Consider the following 6443-nt stretch of genomic DNA (forward strand, 5'->3'; position numbering starts at 1 on the left):
ACTTGAGGGCACATAAAAAGAACAAGAAAACATCCTATCCTTAACATCTCAGCTGTTACAAACTCAGGGTTGTGGCACATAAAAATATCATTATATGATCATTGTCATCATTATCTGCGCCAAAGGACTTCTGGTTCAGTCTTGTTGCTGAAGTTGTACAAAACAACAGGGGCTCGCTGTCTGAAAACTCCCATCACCAAGAGTGCTGCCTAGCATGTACAGAGTAATTTTGCTCATCCCCAGCAGGAGGCACAGCGGAATCCCAGCTGTTTCCTCCTCGAGGCTTAAAAAAAAAAAAGCACAGCAGGTTGACCTCGGCTACTTAACCAAAAAACACCCGAGTCACGCAATGGTCCTGGCCATTCCCTATCCCCTGGACACTTTCGTCGCCAGCGCCTGCCAGCCTCCTCTTAAGGAGCTGCTCGCATATCCCAACCTGGGCGATCATTCCTACAGCAGCCTGATTCTACGTAAAGCTAAGCGCATTCAGACGCACCGAAATGAGCCGCAGGTTATAGCAGCCCCACGTAGGAATTGGCAGCCGCTGCCCGGATGGCTAAAGTCAAAGCAATCAGCGCCACCTGCCGGCCCAACTCCGCTCCACACCCGGCTCTTCATCAACAACACAACGTTCTATTTGCTCCGCCTCTCCGAGAAAGAGAGTGTGCGTGGGAGGAAAATAAGTAAATGGTTTGGCGCATGCGTCTAGGGTGTTTTCTGGTCCTGTTTAGGTAAAACTGGTAATGTTAAATTCTTATCTTACAAGGCGAGGGAGAAAAAAACAGTTGTGTGGTCGGAAGACAGGAAGAGGTTCATTCCAATATATTTTTTAACTTCTGTTTAATCATTATACATTGCTTTTTAAAACTTCTAATAAGACGCCTAGAGTGGTCGTATAGACCAGATGGGGGGAAATATAAATAAATAAATAAATAAATAAATAAATAAATAAATAAATAAATAAATAAATAAAGATAATAAGACGAAATTAAAAGACACCTGCTTCTTGGTAGGAAAAGCGATGACAAACCTTGGCAGCATCTTAAAAAGGAGAGACATCACCTTGCCGCCAAAGGTCCACATAGTCAAAGCTATGCTTTTTCCAGTAGCGATGTATGGAAGTGAGAGCTGGACCATAAAGAAGGCTGATCGCCGAAGAATTGGTGCTTTTGAATTGTGGTGCTGGAGGAGACTCTTGAGAGTCCCCTGGACTGCAAGGAGATCAAACCTATCCATTCTGAAGGAAATCAAACCTGAGTGCTCACTGGAAGGACAGGTCCTGAAGCTGAGGCTCCAATACTTCGGACATCTCGTAAGAAGAGAAGACTCCCTGGAAAAGACCCTGATGTTGGGAAAGTGTGAAGGCAAGAGGAGAAGGGGACAACAGAGGATGAGATGGTTGGACAGTGTCATCAAAGCTACCAGCATGAATTTGAGCCAACTCCGGGAGGCAGTGGAAGACAGGAGGGCCTGGCGTGCTCTGGTCCATGGAGTCATGAAGAGTCAGACACGAATTAACAACTAAACAACAATAATAGGACAGTAAGGTAGCCCTCAAAATGTTGTTTGAGTGCAGTTCCCATTTGCCCTAGGCAGCAATGGTCAATGTTAAGACTTAATGGGAATTGTTGGCCAACAGAAATCTAGCAGGCTTCAATTATCTTCCCAGATATCTTAGAAACTGTAGCTTACATCTCAAGTTTGTTTATGGTGCCAGGCACTCAGGTATTGCATCATGGAAAGTACTAGTTCCAACCCCCCCCCCCACCTTTCTTATATATAGGGTAGGAGAAGAAAAGTTAAGTAGCACTCTAGGATCTAACCAGTGGTCCCACCAACCTTGGGTCCCCAAGTGTTCTTGGACTAAAACTCCCAGAGGCCTCCACCATTAAATGTGCTTGCCAGGATTTCTGGGAGTTGTAGTCCAAGAACATCTGGGGACCCAACCATGGGTCTAAACAGGCCAATTCAGAAAAACAAATAAGTAGGGATATTCAAGGAGGCCGCATGAAATACAGACCAAAGCTGAGTACCAGAAAACCAGTCAAAGCAAGCAAACAGACAATGCATATGAAACCAGGTAACAAGGCCAGGATCTCAAGACAGAGGTGTTTCTAACCTTGCTCTTCAAGAACTGACTGCTTCTTTCCACACACAACTGCTAACTATTCAGCAATGAGTCTTACTTGGAGAACACTTCCCCGGAGGAGATGATCCAGTCCTGAGAAATCCACTATTCGTGAGGAGACTTACTCTGGAGCCAAGCACCCCTCTGCTTTTCCTTCTCTGAGCCCTTGCTTTCACTCAGCGTTGCTTCCATCGACTGAGTGAGGGGAATCCACCCTCCTTCGATGGCAAGGTGATGTCTCTGCTTTTTAAGATGCTGTCTAACACTTACTAAGCAGGCGTCTTTTAATTTTGTGGCTGCTGTCTCCATCTGCAGTGATCATGGAGCCCAAGAAAGTAAAATCTGTCACTGCCTCCATATCTTCCCTTTCTATTTGCCAGGAGGTGATGGGACCAGTGGCCATGATCTTAGGGCATTTTTTATGTAGAGCTTCAGAACATTTTTTGCGCTCTCCTCTTTCACCCTCATTAAGAGGTTCTTTAATTCCTCCTCACTTTCTGCCATCAGAGTGGTATCATCTGCATATCGGAGGTTGTTGAGATCTCTCCCGGCAATCTTAATTCCGGTTTGGGATTCTTCCAGTCCAGCCTTTCGCATGATGTATTCTGCATATAAGTTAAATAAGCAGGGAGTCAATATACAGCCTTGTTGTACTCCTTTCCCAATTCTGAACCAATCAGTTGTTCCATATCCAGTTCTAATTGTTGCCTCCTGTCCCACATATAGGTTTCTCAGGAGATAAATAAGGTGGTCAGGCACTCCCATTTCTTTAAGAACTTGCCATAGTTTGTTATGGTCCACACAGTTAAAGGCTTTTGCATAGTTAATGAAGCAGAAGTAAACATTTTTCTGGAACTCTCTGGCTTTCTCCATAATCCAGTGCATGTTATCAGTTTGGTTTCTAGTTCCTCTGCCCCTTCGAAATCCAGCTTGTACTTCTGGGAGTTCTCGGTCCACATACTGCTGAAGCCTAATTTGCAGGATTTTGAGCATAACTTTGCTAGTGTGTGAAATAGTGCAATTGTACGGTAGCTGGAGCATTCTTTGGCACTGCCCTTCTTTGGGATTGGGATGTAGACTGATCTTTTTCAATCCTCTGGCCACTGCTGAGTTTTCCAAACTTGCTGGCATATTGAGTGTAGTACCTTAACAGTGTCGTATTTTAAGATTCTAAATAGTTCAACTGAAATGTCATCACCTCCACTGGCCTTGTTGTTACCCATGCTTTCTAAGGCCCACTTGACTTCACTCTCCAGGATGTCTGGCTCAAGGTCAGCAACCACACTACAGTGGTGCCTCGCACAACGAGTGCCCCGTAGAGCGATGAATTTGCTCTACGGTGACGCTTTTGCGATCGCTAATGCAATCGCAGAGCAATGCCCCCAATGGGTGAAAATCGCAAGGGGAGGGCACGAAAACACTGCCAGAACAGCTGAAATGGCTGTGCGCAGCGTTTTCGCGCCCTCCCCTCGCTTACCAAGGGCGCGAAAACCCTGCGGCCAGCCATTTCGGCTGTTCTGGCGGCCATTTTGGACCCGCCAGACAGCTGATCGCAGCCATTTTCGCGCCCTCGTTCAGCGAGGGGAGGGCGCAAAAATGGCTGCCAGCCATTGGAGAAACATCGCTGAACGGTGAGTACAGCAGCCGATTGGAACACATTAAACACTGTTTAATGCGTTCCAACGGACTTTTTTTTCTGCCCCGCTCAGCGATGTTTCACACAGCGAGGGTTAATCCGGGACATCCAGATCTTTCTGGTATAATTCCTCTGTGTATTCTTGCCACCTCTTCTTGATGTCTTCTGCTTCTGTTAGGTCCCTCCCATTTTTATCCTTTATCATGTCCATCTTTGCACAAAAGGTTCCTTTAATATCTCCAATTTTCTTGAACACTTCTCTTCCCCCCTCCTTCTATTATTTTCCTCTATATCTTTGCACTGTTCATTTAAGAAGGCCCTCTTGTCTCTCCTTGCTATTCTTTGGAAGTCTGCATTCCATTTTCTGTAACTTTCCCTATCTCCCTTGCATTTTGTTTCCCTTCTCTGCTATTTGTAAGGCCTCGTTGGACAGCCACTTTGCTTTCTTGCATTTCCTTTTCTTTGGGATGGTTTTTGTTGCTGCCTCCTGTACAATGATACAATCCTCCATCCATAGTTCTGGCACTCTCTCCACCAAATCTAGTTCCTTAAATCTGTTCTTCATTTCCACTGTGTATTCATAAGGGATTTGGTTTAGATTATACCTGACTAGCTCAGTGGTTTTTCCTACTTTCTTCAGTTTAAGTTTGAATTTTGCTATAAGCTTGAATTTTGCTGTAAGAAGTTGATGATACTGTACTGTTTCTCAAAGTCAACACAAGATGGCAGCATTTATTCCTGGTGGAAATGTGTAATCTCTACCGGATGAAGTTTCTTCAGGAAATGAGGAAAGTTTTCTTTTTTGGACTGTGCAAGGATTTATTTGTAATGCGCGTATGTACTGGCTATGCTAGTGACTGAATTTGGGACCTATACTCTCTCCTAAAATAAATTTTTAAAAAGAGATCTCACAATTTTGAGTTGGTGTTCTCTGGAAGGAAGGACCAGAGTCTGGAAAATTACATTTTTTTTAAAAAAAAATCCCATTATTCATTATAATGAATGTAATTAATTATTGCAATGTTTACAAACCCTTATTATGTTACTTGGGTTGCTTTACCTTTTAAAAAGTCTAAATCTGAGAAAATTGATGAACAGCATACATTTTAAAAGACTCCACTCAAAATATCTTTTTAAAAATCCCTCTTAAAAGTAACTAGAAAACACCATCCAGAAACATGGGCATTATTCTCCTTTTAATAAAGTAACCTCATTAAGGCCACACGTTAACTACTGTGCTATTTGCAGTTCTTTATTCCATGGCTCTGGGAAAGATATGATCAATTTATCCTGGAAACTCAATACATTACATCCACCCTGCACAAAAGCAGCATTGTTCAAAATCATGGGGGGATTAGCTTTTGTCCTGATAATGTATGAAACGGGAGCCAAGTCACTTTCTTTTAAACATTCCTTCGTGATCTCAGACAATTACATCTTGTCTCTGTGCAGGAAGTTAGAACCTTTCTGGACACGATTGTTCTTCTGGAGGCAGAAGCAAATGTTCTTTGCCCATCAGAACTACACAAATGATAAGTAGTGACTTGAACTCAGTAGTCTAGAAATAGCTGTCCAAATCTCAAAGAATTTCTTTTTGACGATGAGTCAGGAGTTCCTACGTACATCAGGATTCTTCTGTTACGACGGTGTTACTGATAATCAAGAAAGTTCACACTATGTATAGCCTTTTCAGAAGAGTGTCTGGATTTTATAAGACGGGAATGGTAAACCACTTCTGAGTGCTCTCTACCTAGGAAGCCCTGAAAAAGTTCTCCACAAGTTAGAATTGACCTGACAACACACTATTATTCTTATTATATACTGTAAACACTAGAAACCTAAATGCTGTTCTCTTTCAAACATCTCCTTAAGTACAGTATCAAAGTCTGGCCAAGTGGAAAGAATGTGGACTTGTCATATGCAGCACAGACATTATTTATTCCTGCTTCAGCCCGACCCATTTCGAGAGCCTTCCATGACCATTGACCTTCCCATCTGACTTTAGTTATCAGTGCCAGCCGAGAAAGTAAAACAGCATGTTTATTGCCTCTTTCTCACACAGTGGCCAATGATTTGGAATCCAGCACTATAAAAGGAAATGAGTCGACAGCGAGAGTTTCTGTAAAGGGCTACGTGTAAGCAGCAGCCAAGCGATTTGACTCAGATAATCTGAAGTTGCTGTTTTCTGTTTGGAAGGGAGAAAAAAAAAATCAGATAGGAGAGCCATATCAGTGTCATATTGAAAAGTATGGATACTGTTTCCCCTCTTTTAGAGATCCCCCCCAATCTACCCATCACAGTATAGGATTGTTCAAAGCGTAGACTTCCAGATGTTGTAGCACTGCAATTCCCGGTATTCCTGTCCCCTGGCTTGGCCGGCTGAGGACGATGGAAACTGCAGTTCAAACGTATTTCATTGAGTCAAGCTTTGTGTTGTCAAGCAAGGTATATTTATATAAATAAATGCTCTGTTTGGAAGAGCAGATAGCTCCCACCTAGACCTCCTGTGTTGCTGCAGTTTAAAGAGTTTAAAGGTAGTAAAGTGAGATGTAGCCGCTCGTAGAGGCTAAAGAAAGTCAACTGAACTCTTAGCAGTACTTTTAGCAATGCAAAAAAACACCAAAAGATACACACACCTTTCATGAAGGTTCAGCCTGCTCAGAGTAGGGCTTGGGAAAG

The sequence above is a fragment of the Pogona vitticeps genome, chromosome 5 (assembly GCF_051106095.1).
Source record: "Pogona vitticeps strain Pit_001003342236 chromosome 5, PviZW2.1, whole genome shotgun sequence".
Taxonomy (NCBI): Eukaryota; Metazoa; Chordata; class Lepidosauria; order Squamata; family Agamidae; genus Pogona; species Pogona vitticeps.